Below are 20,300 nucleotides of genomic sequence, written 5' to 3'. Positions count from 1 at the left end.
TTGGACATGTATTTGATCTCAGGCTTTCTTAAGTGGTCCGTACTAACAAATGAAATGCGCAGAAGGAGATACTTATGTTATTCTGTTGTTGCAGACACCTTGTGCTTTGTGCAGACCATCAATGCCTTTTCCTCCTGTTCGGCCAGGAGATGAATGCTTTCTAAACATTGGTAATAACAATGAGATCAGAGAGTACTGCTCTATTGATTGCTCTTCTAAATCTTGTGAGTGCAAGGTATGTAGGGATCCAAGGATATTTATTGAGACCACTTCTCCCTTTTGACGAGCAAGCACTGTTTTATAGGTTATTGGCCACAATAATCTCATAATGGTGTCCTGCTATGTAGAACATGATTGCAAGATAATATATTTCCAAATGATACTTTATTTGGTGCCTATGTTATTGTTGAAGTGAGTAATCATTTGTCACCTAAAATTGCAAGGCATGCAAAGTGTTAACTGAAACCCCATGGCCTACTCGCCATCGTCAACTTCCTCTTTGCGCTCGCCGTCAACGCTCCCATGGGCGGAGCCACAAGGGGATGGATGTACATATGTACACCCGTTAATCTAGGTAAGAAGGCATGAACTAAATAGATCAAATATGTATACATTGGACAATAGCTAGGAAACTTGTAAAATTGTGAACTTTGTACACCCATTTAGAATAACCTGGCTTCGCCAATGAACACCCCCATCATCGTATTCCATGCCATGTTCAACGTTCACTGTCGTTGAAATGAGTGTTTGCTGACGCGTTTCAGTGTGTAGATTCACTTATTTCAGCAGTAGTTAATTAACGGAGCAATTTTTGGTCCCCATAGCAATGCATAGGCACAAGTCCTATCAGTATGCCTAGAAGTAATTGTTTCTCCGTGTCCTTAGTATGTTAGTCCATTATAATGGATTTTCTCGAGTAGGAAAGTCTGTAGGCTGAAAAGCTTTCATGCATAGTTAGTACTACCACGTCGGTTAGGTGTATTTCTTTATTCAGCATGCTAATTTATACTATTAGGGTAGTCTATACATCATCTCATTTTGCTTCATCAACACCAGCGAGCGAGGACATTGCCTTTTGTATTACCATCTCATTTATTTTTGTCAACACATAAGCTCGTGACCTGGTTGTGGCTGCCGTACCCGGAGAAGGTGCAGTGCTACAGTGAGCAGCAGGTTGCGTCGTCGTGGTGGTTTCCCTCGGTTATGATGTAGTGGAATTGGTCTGGGAAGCCCAGGGGAGAGGAGGGGGCCAGGGACATCATGGGAGGGAGGGGAAACCGCGGTGAGAGTAAGTTGCAGGCTGAGCGCCATGGCATCGAGGAAAGTTGGCAGTGAGAAGCAGGGTTGGTGGGGATGCAATGTGAGTGTGAGCGTTGTGTCATGCGGTGAGCGAGTGAATTGCTTTTTTTAAGATAAGAAGAAAAAATAGGTCATTTGCTTTTTTTAAGGGAAAATAGACTGTTTGCTATGAGAGAATGTCACTTACTTTTTTTACATAGTGAAAATTATCACAAAACCTAACAAGTCATTTCTGAAGAATAATTACCAACAAGTGATTTACAAGTAAGCCTAGATGTTATTAAAATTGGGATGCAACTCATTCTACTAAAAAGCATGATGCCACTCACTCTGACTAAAGACGGTCATATGCTTGCATCTAGCAGGAGTCCAATGAATATATAACGTATATGAGCTTTTTTTTAATATATGTTTACTTTCGTAGGTCGGAGAAAAAACCCAATGGCTTTGGATGATGCTTTGAAAATGTTGACCTATAAAGTTACTAATGTAATTACGTTAGACCAGCTAAACTATAAGACAAGTATGCTTCTCCAGACCATACAAATGCACGGCGAGCCCATGCGAAGGGTTTGGTTAAAATATGCCAAATTCCGCCAAATACACAAATAAAACCCAACCATACATGCCCAACAATTGTATCTTCTAAATCATCTACACTAACAATCCACCCTTCTCCACCAAAAGGAGATTTTAGTAAATAACCAAATATAACACTGGGACTAAGGGTCAAATTGGTAATTTTTCTTACATCTCCCCCCGAGGGGACCAGGTATCATATACACCGCCAAAATAAAGATCCTTGAGTACTAGAAGAAAAGCACCTAGACCTTACAAAATTAAGTGAATACCCAAAATTGTAGTCATTTTATTTCTATCTTTCCAGACATAACCAAAGAATGGAAAAGATTCCTCAAGAGTCTTGGGTCCCAGAAGCGCGTGATAAATGCTACCGAAGCCTAAGACTGCGGAGGAAATTATGTGAAGTACGCCAGATACAAATTACGGAAAAGTATCTAGAACTTCCCCTTGGCCCTACTCCCAACCTAGAGTAGCTAACTGTGGAAGTAAAATCAACCCTTGTTCATACATGGGCTTTTCTGGTATGAAATGGGCCACTTCAAATAGGTTCATTGCTCCGGCCCAGAATACGATTAATCCAGCATGGGTGTGACGCCCCCGATTCAACCGTACACTAATCATACACGCAAATGTGTACGATCAAGATCGGGGACTCATGGGAAGATATCACAACACAACTCTAAAACATAATTAAGTCATACAAGCATCATAATACAAGCCAGGGGCCTCGAGGGCTCGAATACAAGTGCTCGATCATAGACGAGTCAGCGGAAGCAACAATATCTGAGTACAGACATAAGTTAAACAAGTTTGCCTTAAGAAGGCTAGCACAAACTGGGATACAAATCGAAAGAGGCGCAGGCCTCCTGCCTGGGATCCTCCTAACTACTCCTGGTCGTCGTCAGCAGCCTGCACGTAGCAGAAGGCACCTCCAGTGTAGTAGGAATCATCGTCGACGGTGGCGTCTGGCTCCTGGACTCCAGCATCTGGTTGCGACAACCAGAAAAAAAGGGAAGGGGGAAAAGGGGGGAGAAAGCAACCGTGAGTACTCATCCAAAGTACTCGCAAGCAAGGAACTACACTACATATGCATGGGTATATGTGTAAAAGGGCAATATCGGTGGAATGAACTGCAGAATGCCAGAATAAGAGGGGGATAGCTAGCCCTATCTAAGACTACGCTTCTGGCAGCCTCCATATTGCAGCATGTAGAAGAGAGTAGACTGAAGTCCTCCAAGTAGTATCTCCAAGTAGCATCGCATAGCATAATCCTAGCCGGCGATCCCCCCCTCATCGCCCTGTAGAAAAGCGATCACCGGGTTGTATCTGGCACTTGGAAGGGTGTGTTTTATTAAGTATCCCGTTCTAGTTGTCATAAGGTCAAGGTACAACTCCAAGTCGTCCTGTTACTGAAGATCATGGCTATTCGAATAGATTAACTTCCCTGCAGGGGTGCACCACATAACCCAACATGCTCGATCCCATTTGGCCGGACACACTTTCCTGGGTCATGCCCGGCCTCGGAAAATCAACACGTCGCAGCCCCACCTAGGCCTAACAGAGAGGTCAGCACGCCGGTCTAACTCCTATGGCGCAGGGGTCTGGGCCCATCGCCCATTGCACACCTGCACGTTGCGTGGGCGGCCGAAAGCAGAACTAGCCCCCTTAATACAAGAGCAGGCTTACGTTCCAATCCGGCGCGCGCCGCTCAGTCGCTAACGTCTAGAAGGCTTCGGCTGATACCACGACGCTGGGATACCCATAACTACTCCCGCGTAGATGGTTAGTGCGTATAGACCAAATGGCCAGACTCAGATCAAATACCAAGATCTCATTAAGCGTGTTAAGTATCCGCGAACGCCGAACAGGGCCAGGCCCACCTGTCTCCTAGGTGGTCTCAACCTGCCCTGTCGCTCCGCCACAAAGTAACAGTCGGGGGCCGTCGGGAACCCAGGCCCACCTCTACCGGGATGGAGCCACCTGTCCTTTCAGCCCCCTCATCAGAATCACTTGCGGGTACTCATCGAGCTGACCCGACTTTAGTCACCATCTGTATAGTATGTATGTATAGTATAGTATATACCCGTGATCACCTCCCGAGTGATCACGGCCCAATAGTATAGCGAGGCAGACTGACAAGAATGTAGGGCCAATGATGATAAACTAGCATCCTATACTAAGCATTTAGGATTGCGGGTAAGGTATCAATGATTGTAGCAACAATGACAGGCTATGCAATAGAATAGGAGTAACCGAACAGTAACATGCTACACTCTCTAATGCATGCAATATAGAGAAGAATAGGCGATATCTGGTGATCAAAGGGGGGCTTTCCTGGTTGCTCACACAAGGAGGGGTCGTCGGTGACGTAGTCGACCATAGGGCATCAGCATCGTCACGGGGTCTACCGGAGAGAAGAGGGGGGAAGAAACAGTAAATACATAGCAAGCAAGTGCATAACAGGACAACAAGCAGAGCTAGACATGTTCTAACGCGGTATGAGGTGATACCGGTGAAGGGGGAAAACATCCGGGAAAGTATCCCCGGTGTTTCGCGTTTTCGGACAGATGAACCGGAGGTGAAATGTTGCAGGTTCACTATGCTAGGGACGCGTGGCGGACGAACGGGCTGCGAAACCGGATTCGTCTCGTCGTTCTGAGCAACTTTCATGTTGAAAATAATTTAATCCGAGTTACGGATTAAAAGATATGATTTTCTAAAGATTTTATTAATTTCAGGAATTTAATTAATTATTTAATTTAATCGAAAATGGATTAATGACATCAGCATGATGTCATGCTGACGTCAGCAGTCAACAGGGGTTGACTGGTCAACCTGACCAATGGGACCCACTGGTCAGTGACACATTTTAGTTAAGCATTTTAATTAACCTAAACAGGATTAATTGGGGGGGGGGGTGGGCCCCACTGTCATTGACTACTTAATTAACTAATTAACTGATTAATTAGTTTAGTTAGTTGATTAGTTTAATTAATCAAAATTAATTAAGTTAATTAATTCTTTACTAGTTAATTAATTGATTTTTAATATATAATTTTATTATTATTATTATTTTAATTTCTTTTTAAAAAAACATTCTGGGGCTAGTGGGCCCCGTTTGGAAGTGACCCAGAGGGCCAAACGGGGACGGGTTAGCGGGCGCGCAGGCGCTGGGCGGAACCGGGCATCGGGCGCCAGCCCGCCCGACAGGGCACCGCGGCCAGGAGGCGAAGGGCGCCGACGCGTGGCTCGGCGTCGCCGGCCATGGCCGGAGCGGGGCGACACGGCGTGGCCAGACGAGGCCGGCCGGAGCGCAGGGGGGCGGTGGATTGGGCGCGGGGCACCGCGGTCGCGTGGACTCGCGGGCGCGGCCAGGGGCGCGGTGGTACGAGGCCAGAAGCCGGGGCGCGCGGGACGGACGGCCCTGGGTCGCGGTGAGCGCGACCGGCGTAGGGGAGGCGGGTCCGTGCTCGCGCACGATGGCCCACCGTGCGGGGCGAGTGCGGCCCTGAGCGCGGGCGCGTTCGATGACGAACGAGCAGAGGGAAGGGGAGGAGCGAGGCGGAGGCTCACTGGGGCCGTAGGGGGAATGGCAGCGGGCTCGACGGAAGTCGGGGAGGTCCGACGAGGGAGAGGACGAGGCGGCGGCAGTCCGGCGACTGGGCCGGCCTGTTTGGCACCGAGGCCATCTGGGGCGTGGCCCGGGGGGGGGGGGGTTCTCCCTTTTTTTTGGTTAGTTTAGTTTTAGTTCTATTATTTATTTTCGTTTTATTTTGCTTTTCTTTTGCTGTTTTATTTTATTTTAGTTTTATAAAATTTAAAAGCAACAACTAATTTGGTGTTATTAACTAGGTCACAGCCCCAAATATTTTGGCACTTTAAATAAAGTATTTTGCATTTGCTTATTACTTTACAAGCATTTTAGATAATTGTTTTATCACCGTTTTTAGTTTATTTAGTGTATTTAAGTACTTTATTAAAAGATGATTTCTTCACCAACATTTATTATGGATTATTTGACACATTAGGAACAATTTAGTTTTGACTTTTGAAAATTTTAATTGTTTTGACTTTAATTCAAATTTGAATTTGGATCGGTTCCGAACTAACGCGATATTATCAACAGTAATCGAGGTGACATGTCATCATTACAAGAGGGTTACTGTAGCTTGATTACCCGGGCGTCACAATTCTCCTCCACTACAAGAAATCTCGTCCCGAGATTTAAGCGGTGTAGTAAGGGGGGAAGGTGCTGGTAGCGAAAAACCTAACGAATCTTGTCGGTCTTGGCTGCCCTTTCAAAGTGGTTGATCCCTTTCGTTGATGTCTTCATTTCTCTGCTTCAAGTCATCATGATGAAGTCGGCATCTTTTCTTCGGGAACTCCATCGTACTTACGAAAAAATAAAGGGTGGGTATTCCGGGAGAACGGACCTCTGCAAGGTTGTCTATCTGGTAGATAACATCGGGGGAGGTGGCGGAAGTAACTCTCAAATTGAAACTTAAGAAAAGATCGGGAGCAAAGTAGGGAGGTATTAGGTGAAGTTTCGAGCGGGCAGGCAATCGTTCGATGCCTGAAACAGGGGGTGAAAGGGGTCAAAAGCAACGGGAGTAGTTATTGTGTCTGTTACCAGAATAAATCACTAGGACGGTGGTCCATGAATTACATACGAGGCCACGCGCGAGGAATAACTTTGGGAACAGGGAGTGCACGGGAGAGTCAGGTTTCAATCCAGTGGACCTGTGGGTTATGGGCCCACCATGTGGGTTGAAAGAAGGAAGGGTGGTGACATCTTGCACAGCCGCGACAGGGAGGCATGTCAGTGAATAGCTTGTCAGCTATGTTGGCAACAACGTTGGTTCCAAGGGCGAGGGACGAAGAGAACCATTTTCCTGCTCGTTGAAACGAGGCGGGCCAAGAGGCAAAGTTCTCATCCATCGGCAGTTACCGAAAAGTCATCAACAATAGAAACAGGGTCTCACTAGCAGAGTTGTACACCGAGGTGTTTACATAAGCAGTGAATTATTACTGCTTAGATTATATAGATCACAAGAAAGGTCAAACAAACCAATGGAAAGGGAAATGTGATCATCAGGTTGAACAGAACAATGGAAAGGAAATTTAAACACATAATTCAGGGGTATATCCTTCCCAAGGACAAGAAGAGCATGATATCTGTGACAAGATATAATGTAGAAAACCCTTTAGATAAGAGGAGAGAAATTTCATGACCTTACCCATACAACGGTGTTTGGATAATTGAGCAGGAAACTTTTAGCATTGGGCTTCAAATGTTCTTGTTGAAGAACGGAGTACCACAGACATGATTCGAGATAGCATTGACATGGCTGTCAAGTAAGGGTCAGAATTTGGATGCACAAAGGATCCACCAGGAACAACTTATAGAATAAGTCGTACGATTTCCTCATGGAAGAATCGCTAAACTTGCTAAAAAGGATACTACAACAATAGGTCCTCCACCCATGGGGGGGGTGCTAGGCATGACATCATGTTACCGGGTCATCAAAGGACCAACATCATAACTCTTGGAAAGTTGTCCCAACCATCATATCTGACCGAGATTCAGGTCTGATTGGTGTTAGGATACCTCAAACTCACGATGCTTGAGGAGAAAAGGTGCGATACAAATTGACGAGATGACATCGAAGATTCTCGAGAGATGAACTTATGGAAGCTAGTTCCCAAACAAGAGTTCATCGGTAAACCAACGAGAGGATGAGGAGGTGGCTGATGGAATCAACGACAATTCATCGAGATTAACAAAATATGGATTTCCGCAATTATGTGAACAAGGAGATAACATTTGTCAGATCAAATGGTATAATGATGTATGCTCGAGGAAAACATACACAATTAAACATTGGTTGGAAGGGTGCACCCGAAATATGGGCTGGGTTGCACAACCAACGTCGGAATGGTGATTCAATAATCAAATGTCTAATAATGAACGGCCGACCATTAACTTCAAAGCAAGAGGGTTGCTAGAAGGGTAGAATCCAAACAGCACCGTTCACTTGTTGGTACATCGGTTGGAATGAACACGAGGACCAAGAAAGAATGGTGAGGGTGAGAAGTATCACCATACCAAGAATTCTTAAGAGGTGGTGAATTTCTCACGACATTCTTGACATAGAAGATGGTAATACTTCAAGGTAGGACATAACATAAGTCGGTTAACAAGGAACTCAAGGTATAGCCACAACACGAACAAGTTTGTGTTGGAAAGAAGGCAAGGAAGTAGTCGATGACACACAAATCATCGAGGGGCAAGGATGGTAATTCTTATCATGAATTTGATTGTTATTCTGGAATAGCTCAGAAAGTTGATAATGATCACGACACATTTGTCAAGAGATTACCTGAAGATGTAATCGACCCACGATCACATCAAGTCAAAAGAATGATGAAGCAAGAGGTTATTGGAACCATGGGTACGACACAAACTCGAAACCAAGCTTGTTGTCTGAGGTGGAATGATAATACAAGGAAATCAACGTAAGCTTAGCTCAGCGTCGAAAATTATGCTCTGGGAAGAGGACCGGGTAGCACAGTTAAAATCGGCACGACAAGGATATAGCCAAGCAGGCTACGAATGACGTGATTGAGTTCAAACTCGTAAGTAATGAAGGTTACCAAGGGTTGCTTAATCGCGATGCGGACTCGGTTTAGTTATCGGTGTCTTTGAGTGTTAAATTACTTAGAGCCCGTGAAAAATTGGAATCAATGAGAATGTAGTACTTGATGAAGAACTCATAAGGAGTTATGCAGTTCCAAGATAATCTCGAGATACCAGGGGGTAATACTCGACGACAGTCCAAAGTAGAGCTTGGACTGGGGTATTGCTATAATGAAGATAAGTGCTTAAACATGCACGAGAAATGGTATTTAAAGGAGATCATGGTCGGAACCACGATCATAAAGGATCGAACCACGGATACAAGATGAACTTATAACAAGGGGGTAATTATTTTTACGAGTAGCTTCCATGATAAGTTATACATCGTGTCCCTGGGCATGAACGCAAGGTTCAAGGTCGACTCCCACTTCTCCAATGCACAACCTTTCATTCACTTCTCGCGTTCAATGAAGTTGTAGTGTTGAAATTTTATCTGGCAAAATACCAGAAGAGTACGAGTCGTGAAAACTTTCGAGTACACACATATTAAGGAAGGCATAGGTTCAACCCATCGGGGCATCTTAGAATCATATACCAGAACCTTTAGAAGTAATTAACTCAAGCTCGAAGGCAAAGCATGGTTGAGAAAGCAGAGGATACAATTTACCAAAGGCATTATGTATCAGAGGAAAGGCTCACAAGGTTATTGAATATGAAGGGCGTTGTCAGATAAAATCCAACAAAGGATCTGGTGGTCCACAAGGGATCTGACGTGAGCATCGGTACTCAACTAGAGGAAGAAGAATGCAAGGAGATCAGATTATAGAAACAACTGACTAACTCAATGGTCAAATGCAAAGGAATTATGATTTCCAAATCAAGGGATCAGAAGCAATGCTCTGATTAGGGATGGATAAGTTGAATAGCCTTAGGGTACAATCAACGACAATTGGATTGGTCGAGAACCAATTCCAGTTAAAAAGAATGGCAGCTCAGCCGGAAAGTAATTTATAAGGATCAATGATGATTGCGTGTATTCGCAAACATATTGAGTCAACGGACTCAAAATGACAATGACAAAGGATGTCAACAAGATTACTAGACTTATGGGATTAACCATAATGCAAGCAATCAAGAATTTCAAGAGCAATAGGATGCTCAGGATTTTTGGAAGATCGAATGGTATTTCGAGGGTTGGTGACATACATGAATCAACCGGGGATGAGTGGATACTCGGTAAGTGCGGGAAATTATACATAGGGGTATTCATGTAACAAAGAACTGCAAGGCAATAGTCACAAAGTATTCTCGGAACACTAGATAGAATTTCGAGGTATCTTGTAATAACAAGATCGACTGGGTATAAAGTAAGAACGACGGGTGTATGTATTTATCCATAGGGATATTGCAATGGTAGGGAATTGCAAAAGCAACGGGCACAAGGTCTCGAGAGAATATCGAAAGGTATCTTTGGAATCCTTCGGTGCACAAGGTAATCATCTGGACTGAAGAGGCTCTCCAGGAGAAAGTATTATCGAGAACCTAGAGTCAGAGTTAGTAAAAACCGTTTAACCCGAATAGTAGAGAGATCAGATCCCAGAGTATAGATCGAGGAGTAAAAGATCCTAATACCACCCAATGGCGACGTGGGCCCATGGGCCGCACAGCCATGTTAGTAAAAAGTTTTCATCGACTAGACTCAACTTCGGCCAAGGAGTGTGGAAGGGGATTCCTACAGGCAGTCGGCTCTGATACCAACTTGTGACGCCCCCGATTCAATCGTACACTAATCATACACGCAAATGTGTACGATCAAGATCGGGGACTCACTGGAAGATATCACAACACAACTCTAAAACATAATTAAGTCATACAAGCATCATAATACAAGCCAGGGGCCTCGAGGGCTCGAATACAAGTGCTCGATCATAGACGAGTCAGCGGAAGCAACAATATCTGAGTACAGATATAAGTTAAACAAGTTTGCCTTAAGAAGGCTAGCACAAACTGGGATACAGATCGAAAGAGGCGCAGGCCTCCTGCCTGGGATCCTCCTAACTACTCATGGTCGTCGTCAGCAGCCTGCACGTAGCAGAAGGCACCTCCAGTGTAGTAGGAATCACCGTCGATGGTGGCGTCTGGCTCCTGGACTCCAGCATCTGGTTGCGACAACCAGAAAGAAAGGAAAGGGGGAAAAGGGGGGAGAAAGCAACCGTGAGTACTCATCCAAAGTACTCACAAGCAAGGAACTACACTACATATGCATGGGTATATGTGTAAAAGGGCAATATCGGTGGACTAAACTGCAGAATGCCAGAATAAGAGGGGGATAGCTAGCCCTATCGAAGACTACGCTTCTGGCAGCCTCCGTCTTGCAGCATGTAGAAGAGAGTAGACTGAAGTCCTCCAAGTAGTATCTCCAAGTAGCATCGCATAGCATAATCCTAGCCGGCGATCCTCCCTCGTCGCCCTGTAGAAAAACGATCACCGGGTTGTATCTGGCACTTGGAAGGGTGTGTTTTATTAAGTATCCGGTTCTACTTGTCATAAGGTCAAGGTACAACTCCAAGTCGTCCTGTTACCGAAGTTCACGGCTATTCGAATAGATTAACTTCCCTGCAGGGGTGCACCACATAACCCAACATGCTCGATCCCATTTGGCCGGACACACTTTCCTGGGTCATGCCCGGCCTCGGAAGATCAACACGTCGCAGCCCCACCTAGGCACAACAGAGAGGTCAGCACGCCGGTCTAAATCCTATGCGCGCAGGGGTCTGGGCCCATCGCCCATTGCACACCTGCACGTTGCGAGGGCGGCCGAAAGCAGAACTAGCCCCCTTAATACAAGAGCAGGCTTACGTTCCAATCCGGCGCGCGCCGCTCAGTCGCTGACGTCAAGAAGGCTTCGGCTGATACCACGACGCCGGGATACCCATAACTACTCCCGCGTAGATGGTTAGTGCGTATAGACCAAATGCCAGACTCAGATCAAATACCAAGATCTCGTTAAGCGTGTTAAGTATCCGCGAACGCCGAACAGGGCCAGGCCCACCTGTCTCCTAGGTGGTCTCAACCTGCCCTGTCGCTCCGCCACAAAGTAACAGTCGGGGGCCGTCGGGAACCCAGGCCCACCTCTACCGGGATGGAGCCACCTGTCCTTTCAGCCCCCTCATCAGAATCACTTGCGGGTACTCATCGAGCTGACCCGACTTTAGTCACCATCTGTATAGTATGTATGTATGTATAGTATATACCCGTGATCACCTCCCGAGTGATCACGGCCCAATAGTATAGCAAGGCAGACTGACAAGAATGTAGGGCCAATGATGATAAACTAGCATCCTATACTAAGCATTTAGGATTGCGGGTAAGGTATCAATGATGTAGCAACAATGACAGGCTATGCATCAGAATAGGAGTAACGGAAAGCAGTAACATGCTACACTACTCTAATGCAAGCAGTATAGAGGAGAATAGGCGATATCTGGTGATCAAGGGGGGGGGCTTGCCTGGTTGCTCTGGCAAGAAGGAGTGGTCGTCAACTCCGTAGTCGACCACAGGGCATCAGCATCATCACGGGGTCTACCGGAGAGAAGAGGGGGGAAGAAACAGTAAATACATGGCAAGCAAGTGCATAACAGGACAACAAGCAGAGCTAGACGTGTTCTAATGCGGTATGAGGTGATACCGGTGAAGGGGGAAAACATCCGGGAAAGTATCCCCGGTGTTTCGCGTTTTCGGACAGATGAACCGGAGGTGAAATGTTGCAGGTTCACTATGCTAGGGACGTGTGGCGGACGAACGGGCTGCGTATCCGGATTTGTCTCGTCGTTCTGAGCAACTTTCATGTTGAAAATAATTTAATCCGAGTTACGGATTAAAAGATATGATTTTCTAAAGATTTTATTAATTTCAGGAATTTAATTAATTATTTAATTTTATTCGAAAATGGATTTATGACATCAGCATGATGTCATGCTGATGTCAGCAGTCAACAGAGTTGACTGGTCAACCTGACCAATGGGTCCGACTGGTCAGTGACATATTTTAGTTAAGCATTTTAATTAACCTAAACAGGATTAATTAGGGGGGGTGGGCCCCACTGTCATTGACTACTTAATTAACTAATTAACTGATTAATTAGTTTAGTTAGTTGATTAGTTTAATTAATCAAAATTAATTAAGTTAATTAATTCTTTACTAGTTAATTAATTGGTTTTTAATATATAATTTTATTATTATTATTATTTTAATTTCTTTTTAAAAAAACATTCTGGGGCTAGTGGGCCCCGTTTGGAAGTGACCCAGAGGGCCAAACGGGGACGGGTTAGCGGGCGCGCAGGCGCTGGGCGGAACCGGGCATCGGGCGCCAGCCCGCCCGACAGGGCACCGCGGCCAGGAGGCGAAGGGCGCCGGCGCGTGGCTCGGCGTCGCCGGCCATGGCCGGAGCGGGGCGACACGACGTGGCCAGACGAGGCCGGCCGGAGCGCAGGGGGGCGGTGGATTGGGCGCGGGGCACCGCGGTCGCGTGGACTCGCGGGCGCGGCCAGGGGCGCGGTGGTATGAGGCCAGAAGCCGGGGCGCGCGGGACGGACAACCCTGGGTTGCGGTGAGCGCGACCGGCGTAGGGGAGGCGGGTCCGTGCTCGCGCACGATGGCGCACCGTGCGGGGCGAGTGCGGCCTTGAGGGCGGGCGCGTTCGATGACGAACGAGCAGAGGGAAGGGGGAGCGAGGCGGAAGGTCACTAGGGCCGTAGGGGGAATGGCAGGGGGCTCGACGGAAGTCGGGGAGGTCCGACGAGGGAGAGGACGAGGCGGCGGCAGTCCGGCGACGACGGGCGACGGCGAGTCGAGGGCGACGGGGCGGCTGACAGAGGCAGCGGGGCGCACGCGGCCAGCCGTGCCTGCGGCGGGGCGCACGCGGATCGCGCGCTGGGGCCTGCTAGGGAGTGGAGTGGGGGACGGCGACGGGCGCGATCGGGGCGATCCCGATCCAGATCGTGGGAGGGAAGGGGGGGCGAGTGGGGGGAGAGGGGAGGGGGGAGTGGGGCGACTGGGGAGGGACCGCTAGGGTTTCGGTCGCCCTAGGGGTGATGTAGGCGCCGACTGGGCCGGCCTGTTTGGCACCGAGGCCATCTGGGCTGTGGCCGGGGGGGGGGGGGTTCTCCTTTTTTTTTGGTTAGTTTAGTTTTAGTTCTATTATTTATTTTCGTTTTATTTTGCTTTTCTTTTGCTGTTTTATTTTATTTTAGTTTTATAAAATTTAAAAGCAACAACTAATTTGGTGTTATTAACTAGGTCACAGCCCCAAATATTTTGGCACTTTAAATAAAGTATTTTGCATTTGCTTATTACTTTACAAGCATTTTAGATAATTGTTTTATCATTGTTTTTAGTTTATTTAGTGCATTTAAGTACTTTATTAAAAGATGATTTCTTCACCAACATTTATTATGGATTATTTGACACATTAGGAACAATTTAGTTTTGACTTTTGAAAACTTTAATTGTTTTGACTTTAATTCAAATTTGAATTTGGATCAGTTCCGAACTAACGCGAGATTATCAACAGTAATCGAGGTGACATGGCATCATTATCAGAGGGTTACTGTAGCTTGATTACCCGGACGTCACAATGGGCTACATGAGCTCCAAGTAGTTTACTGGACAAATTGATAAGTCTGGCATTCCCAGCCCACCAAGCAAAGCCGGTGGTTTCTTGGTCACGACCGGCTAAAACGAAAGTTCCATTAAAGAGTGTTTCCACGTGGTAGAACCTCCTCAGGGAATATAAGATTTTCATGAGGCTGATCATTTTATTGTTTATATGGCTATGTTCTATTTGTAGGAGTAAAATAAGGATTAGGCTGTGGAGAGATGGTGAGTGGTTGATAACTCCGGTCTTGAAAACCGGTATAGTTCTAGGAACTATCGAGGGTTCGAATCCCTCTCTCTCCTTTTGCTTATTGAATATGTTTGTTTCTTTCATTATTATTTTTTGTCCCTTATCTTTCTTTCATAAAAAGGAATGAATGCCTCGACTAGATGGAATAACCGAGCCAGAACAGAAAACAAGTAAAACAAATATAAATAAGAAAATCTTAGTTAAGAGGGTTCATGTAAAGAACAGGTTCCAAATCACGATCGATTCCCTTTTCAAAACCTGCTGCAGCAGCTCGGGCTCTTCCTGCATGCCATAAATGGCCCACAAAAAAGAAGAATCCTAGAACAAAATGATAAGTTGATAACCAACTTGGGAGAGACATAATTAACTGCATTGATCTCGGTAGCTACGCCACCCACGGAATTTAAAGAGCCTAAAGGATTCGTGATGGCAGTATTGCCAACATTGACCTCATCGAGTCCACCAAGATTAATAAGCCTGGGATCAATGATGCAGGTCCCTATCACATTCAGGCACATATATCCTCATATGCAGTCTGATATATTCAATGGTAGATCCACCAGGTATACCATCAAGGTTAAGATCAACATGAATAACTCCATTGTGTAGGGCTAATAACTTCAGGTTCAGTGGGAAGGAAACAATTGTGTAGAATGCCCTATCGTTTGATGTGATATATGCCCAAGAGATTAGGAGTCCTTGATTGTAATATGTGCCAATTCTTAAAGAAAGCAAGGAGTGAAGTAGAAGCTTCACCATTTGAGCACCAAGGACGTATCATTGACTACAATGTTCATCAGGTTGCTTAGAAGAGATATGAGCAAAAGTATTATCATTTGTAAATATTCTTTTCAAGTGAGATGAGCAGCAGTACCAAGATAGATAACAATGTTAAAGTATCTTTAGATTTTTTTTCATTTGTTTGATAGAGCTGGCATTTATTTGGATATGATTTTCCATGGTGGGGAGAGATGGCGACAACGCGGGTTGTGTAGGTTGGGGGAATGAGATATGAGTGTGAGCAATGTGTTGTGGGCTGAGAGAGTGAATTGCCTTTTTTAGATAAAAAGAAAAGAAGTTGTTGATTGCTTTCCTAAGGAAAAAGTCACTGTTTGCTTTGAAAGAAATGCCACACATTTTTTATATATTGAATAATAGCTAACCGATGAATATATCATTACTTTTTTGGGTCAGAGTTTAAAATTGATGGCTTCCGATGATGCTTTGATGGATTGGACTGAGACCTCGTCGAGTTTTACACAATCAGACGAGGTGCATACAAATAATTGTTAATTTTTGTATATATTTTGCACATGATAACACAAAAGGTATATTTCTACATATATGTTTATTATTGTAGGGGATGAGAGAGATAAGATGGATTATGTCGATGTTTAAAAACATCGACAAGGGTCCCCATGCGATGTCATTGAAAGGCACAAAAATATCATCAAGTTTTATACACCAACATGAAAAAAAAATTAAAGGCCCGTGGCAACGCACGGGAATTGTACTAGTATATTTTAAAGTCTGAGAGTCCACGCGTGCGCCTGTGCATCGGCCCCGCGGCCTACTTTGACGTGAAAGGCGATGCCATGGCGCGCGGGCGGTGAAGGAGCAAGAAAGGAAAGCCCGCACAGCGCCGCACTGTTGCCCCCACCCCCCAGCTTGTCCGCCTCCAGTTTACTGCTGCCCCGCACGGCCGCGGGCGCGTCCGTCGTGACGGAGCCAGCTGCCCCTAGCTCGGCATCACGACACAGCGCGTCGCACGGGCGTGACGATGAGCGGCACGGTGACTGCGACACGGTGCGCGCACGGACGCAGGAAGGCGATGGGGGCGAGCAGAACGGGGTTCGCGCCAAGAGGCACGGGCTGTGGCTCGTGCTCGTGTGGGGGAGCGAGCAGCAGATACGGGGTAGGGGAATGGCGCTCGCAGTGGCGTTGGCGCAAGGGCGCATGGCGCTGGATGGAGGAGACGGCGAGGGGATGGGTGCATGTCCTGTTTGGTTTGGGCACCTTTTGCAGGCAGATGGATGCATCGATGGCACCTGATACATCAGCCCGTCCCTCCTGCTGTTTCTCTGTTTCCACTTTCTAGGTCGCTTGTCTTCTTGGCGCTGAGCAACAACAGGCTGAGCGGACGCCTGCCCGGGTGCCTTGCCGACCTCCGGGATCTCCAGCGGTCCAGTAGCCGGTGGGCGTGGCCTTGCCGGCCGAGCTAGGCGGCCGCGGGAGCTCCGCCTGGCCAACCCCGGCTACTAGGGAGTAGGGATCCGTACCGCCAGTGTTCTACTGCCTCTTGCACTGAAGCTCGCATGCATTTGCTTGCTGAGTGCCTGCTCGTAATCGCACTAATCAATCACTCGCTCCTTTGTATGTAATTGTGCTGCTTGTAGAGCTTTAACGTCAATTTGTGCAAGAATTCCAAGTGGAATTAGGAGTTGTGATGGTGTGGCATAGGGTTTTGTCTCGACGCCTGTAAGGCTGGGCCACAGCGGTCAACGAGAGCGCCGGGGACTTGAGTGCTAATCATGCTGTCCTCCCACCTTCGGATTCTGCTTGTGTCCTGTGGCCTACCTGTGCTGTGTGTGTGGTGTGGTGGAGCCGATTGACGCACGAGTCTCGCTGTGTTTTGCATCAGTTTTCACTCGCTCATCTTCCTGTAGCATTGTACTGGCCCTGGCTTTGTGGAAACGGCTGGAAATAGTGCTATTTGTGACTCCATGGCCTGCATGCCATCAATGCAAAGGGGGCTATTAAAACTCTTGTTATTGAGTGAAATAATTTTAGAAGAACAGAGGATTGCAATCTTACAACTTGAAGTAAAAAAAGCTCGATTTCTACTCTTTGGCCATAGGATTGCGCTATGGAAAACATCCAACTTTTTAGTAAACCAAAAAATAAGCTCTGTTTCGATGAGGCAAATCTTTTGCCATCGTTTCAAAAAAAAAAACAAGCTCTAATCTCATAGAAAAAAAATGCCTGTGAATGCTTCAGTTATCTTGTACTCCCGTAATTTGTAGGCCAACATCTAAAATTCATCAGTAGTATTTTTTTCCCATTTCCCATTTTCACGAGGACTCTGAATGCCGTGGCATTCAATCCTATGTTTTGTTTGTTCTTCAATTTTCTAAATTCTATGTTCGAAAAAGGCCCTACAGCTGTTCATTTTAAAAACTATGCACAATTTTAAAAGAAAAACCAAAATTCCTGTAAATAGCGGGCTATAGCGGGAATGAGGGACATATGGGATTTAAGAGTTAAACAGATGTTGCCGCTAATTGCGCAGCTATTCCAGAAATAGCACTAAGTTTCTTCATAGATTAGCACTAAAGAGAAATTTCAGGTCTTTGAATCCCTAGCTTACCGCAATCCTCAATCCTCTTCGAGAGACAAACAAACCATGCAACAACAGCGGCTACGACCGTCAGTTGCCTCGGTTGTTGTTGCGCTCGACCAAGAGAAAGGCAAGCAACGAACGACTGCCACTTCGAACCTTCAAGGATGTTACCGCCGTGAGTAAGGTAACTGGCAATGAACCGATGACTGGCGGAGCTCCTAGGTAAAAAACGACGATGGTTACTTTGGTTACTTCGACACCAACAATGACCCAGTCGTGGGAAACTCAGCTCCACCGCGAGGCAAGGTTTGTCTCTCATGTCTTCTCTCTGTTCCAAATATTTTAGACAATTATGTAATGAGCTAGAGACACAACCAATCATTCATTGATGTATGTATGATTCTATGTTCATGAATGATGATGCTTTGATATGTGATATAAGATGCCTAATTATTGGTTTATTTGAATGTATATATGTGATATATGATGCCTAATAGGGTGATAACTTTTTTTGCAAAATGTTAGCAAACTGCTAATTTGTCTTAGCTGTGCTATAGACAGTCCTTGAGCATAGCGTTCATTATAATTTATCTTAATTTGACCCTTCTAGAAAGTAGACGGGGATGCGATATTTTTTGATGTGATTTATTGACCAATGTCTACACCCACTGGGCATGACTTCGGGGTTTCTCCTTCCCATGTTCTAAATCGACACGTACAAGCAACAACAAATCGCACTGATTACAGCGGGCGTATCTCCAACTAGAGTGCCATCGTTGATCCGGCCACCCCTTCTAGTGGTGTCTGGACTGTCACTCTTAAGATCTCATGTCTAGACTACTAGATCTGTCTAGTCTATTTTAGTTACTTGTCACCGCCTTTAAACATTATGTCCAAATTACACATGTTTGACTCCAACATATATATAACCTCCACATATTCAAAGTTCAATTATATCCCAAAACAACTATTGGACACCAAATCCAACGACTTTAGTTACAACTGAAGCAATTTAACATTTCTAGTTTGCTATGCCCTTATGTCAAAATAATAATAAACTTGTAGGTGTTAGAAAAAACTTAGCATGTAATATGTACCACGTAGATATAAATAGGATGTATCAGCTAGATAACCATGCAATTAGCACAAGAGGATTAGCCTTCCGCAACCGCAACAAGCAACATGGAGATGAGCTAGATGTATGACAAAGATGAAGTCAATGGAAGAGAGATGCCAAATGACTAATGAAAAACCTGGGAGGTGGCTCTATCATAACTCAAGTATGTGCATACCTAGTAAATTTGTTTGTTCAAAAAAGAAATATATTAGATTATTGGTATTTGACATCCTAGCCCAACCATATCAACTTCATTAACACCAATGTGTCAATGCAAATGCCCACCTAAGAAGAACTATGTCACAAACAAGCATCTCATTGAGATTTACCTATTAGTCTATGTGTGAAGAAGAGCAAACTGATAAAGTTGTGATAATTTAAGGACCAGAAGCTAAATGTGGAAGCCAAAGTTTAAGTATCAACATTTTCAATGCAATTTTAATCACGCAGGAATAGATAAACACACGACTGTAGTGTCATGCCATTTCAATGCTACATGGTTAAACATTTGTTTGGTTGTGCATAGGAAAAATATGGAATTATTTGCAAATGGTTGGAGTGGATGGATGTTTTGCTGTGAAACCTAGTATAAATAAATCCTAAGGATAATCCATATGGATTTTAATTCTATGAATCAAACATCCAACGTAAGATAAATCCCTAAATATTGCAATCCTAACAAGCTTCTGAATCAAGGAGGACTTTAAAATGTCTGGCTATTCTGCTTCCATTTGTTCAATTGCGTGTAAAATAAAGGTTCCCAATATAACTTTCATCTAGTGTTCAACTCCAAGATGAAGTCAAAACAGACTGTTCAATGAAGATTTGTAATTTTCTCACAACTTAAACCTTTTGATCAATAAAGTATTTTAGAAATATAACATGGTGAACTATATTTGGGGAGGGAGATTGATGGTGCTACCGGTAGACGATGATGCACCCAATTTGTGACGAGATGGTGGTACAAGACTAGTCGAGAAGGGATGCATTAGGATTATTTGAATTACTTTTGGATTTTTTTAAATAAAAGTCCTAAAGATGTTGATCAATGTTGCCACTCTGGAACTAGCTATATAGCAGACCATGATATAAAATGCTTTGAAATGCTATCAGGAAAGTCTCGTTGTTCATGTGCATTATGGAGTCATGCATGAACTATTGACATGAAACATCAAAGGAAGCTGACAAGGTTAATGTACTAGCCAATTAAACTTATGGGAAGCTATAATCTAGAGGTATGGCACAAATTAGAGGTGACGTGCGACAGAAAAGAAAGACAGTGTTTTGACTCAGCACCCTGTACAATTGCCGTTCGTATCAGTGCCAAATTGTGCAATGCATGTCAATGTGAAAAGTTGGGCTAGAAGAACCAAAACTTGGAGACTCACTCAGTTGGAAGGTGGTTCAAACCAAATGCGAT

The 20,300-nt window shown here is 45.1% G+C and overlaps 1 pseudogene; it reads right to left on the bottom strand.

Annotated features, from left to right (window-relative positions):
- Positions 1–1,792: 1,792 nt before the first annotated feature.
- On the bottom strand, positions 1,793–14,325 carry LOC123141589 (photosystem II CP43 reaction center protein-like; annotated as a pseudogene).
- Positions 14,326–20,300: the final 5,975 nt, after the last annotated feature.

Source organism: Triticum aestivum, chromosome 1B (genome assembly GCF_018294505.1).
Source record: "Triticum aestivum cultivar Chinese Spring chromosome 1B, IWGSC CS RefSeq v2.1, whole genome shotgun sequence".
NCBI classification, from domain to species: Eukaryota; Viridiplantae; Streptophyta; class Magnoliopsida; order Poales; family Poaceae; genus Triticum; species Triticum aestivum.
The sequence above is the reverse complement of the archived record's forward strand: the minus strand, read 5'-3'. Positions and strand labels throughout refer to the sequence as shown.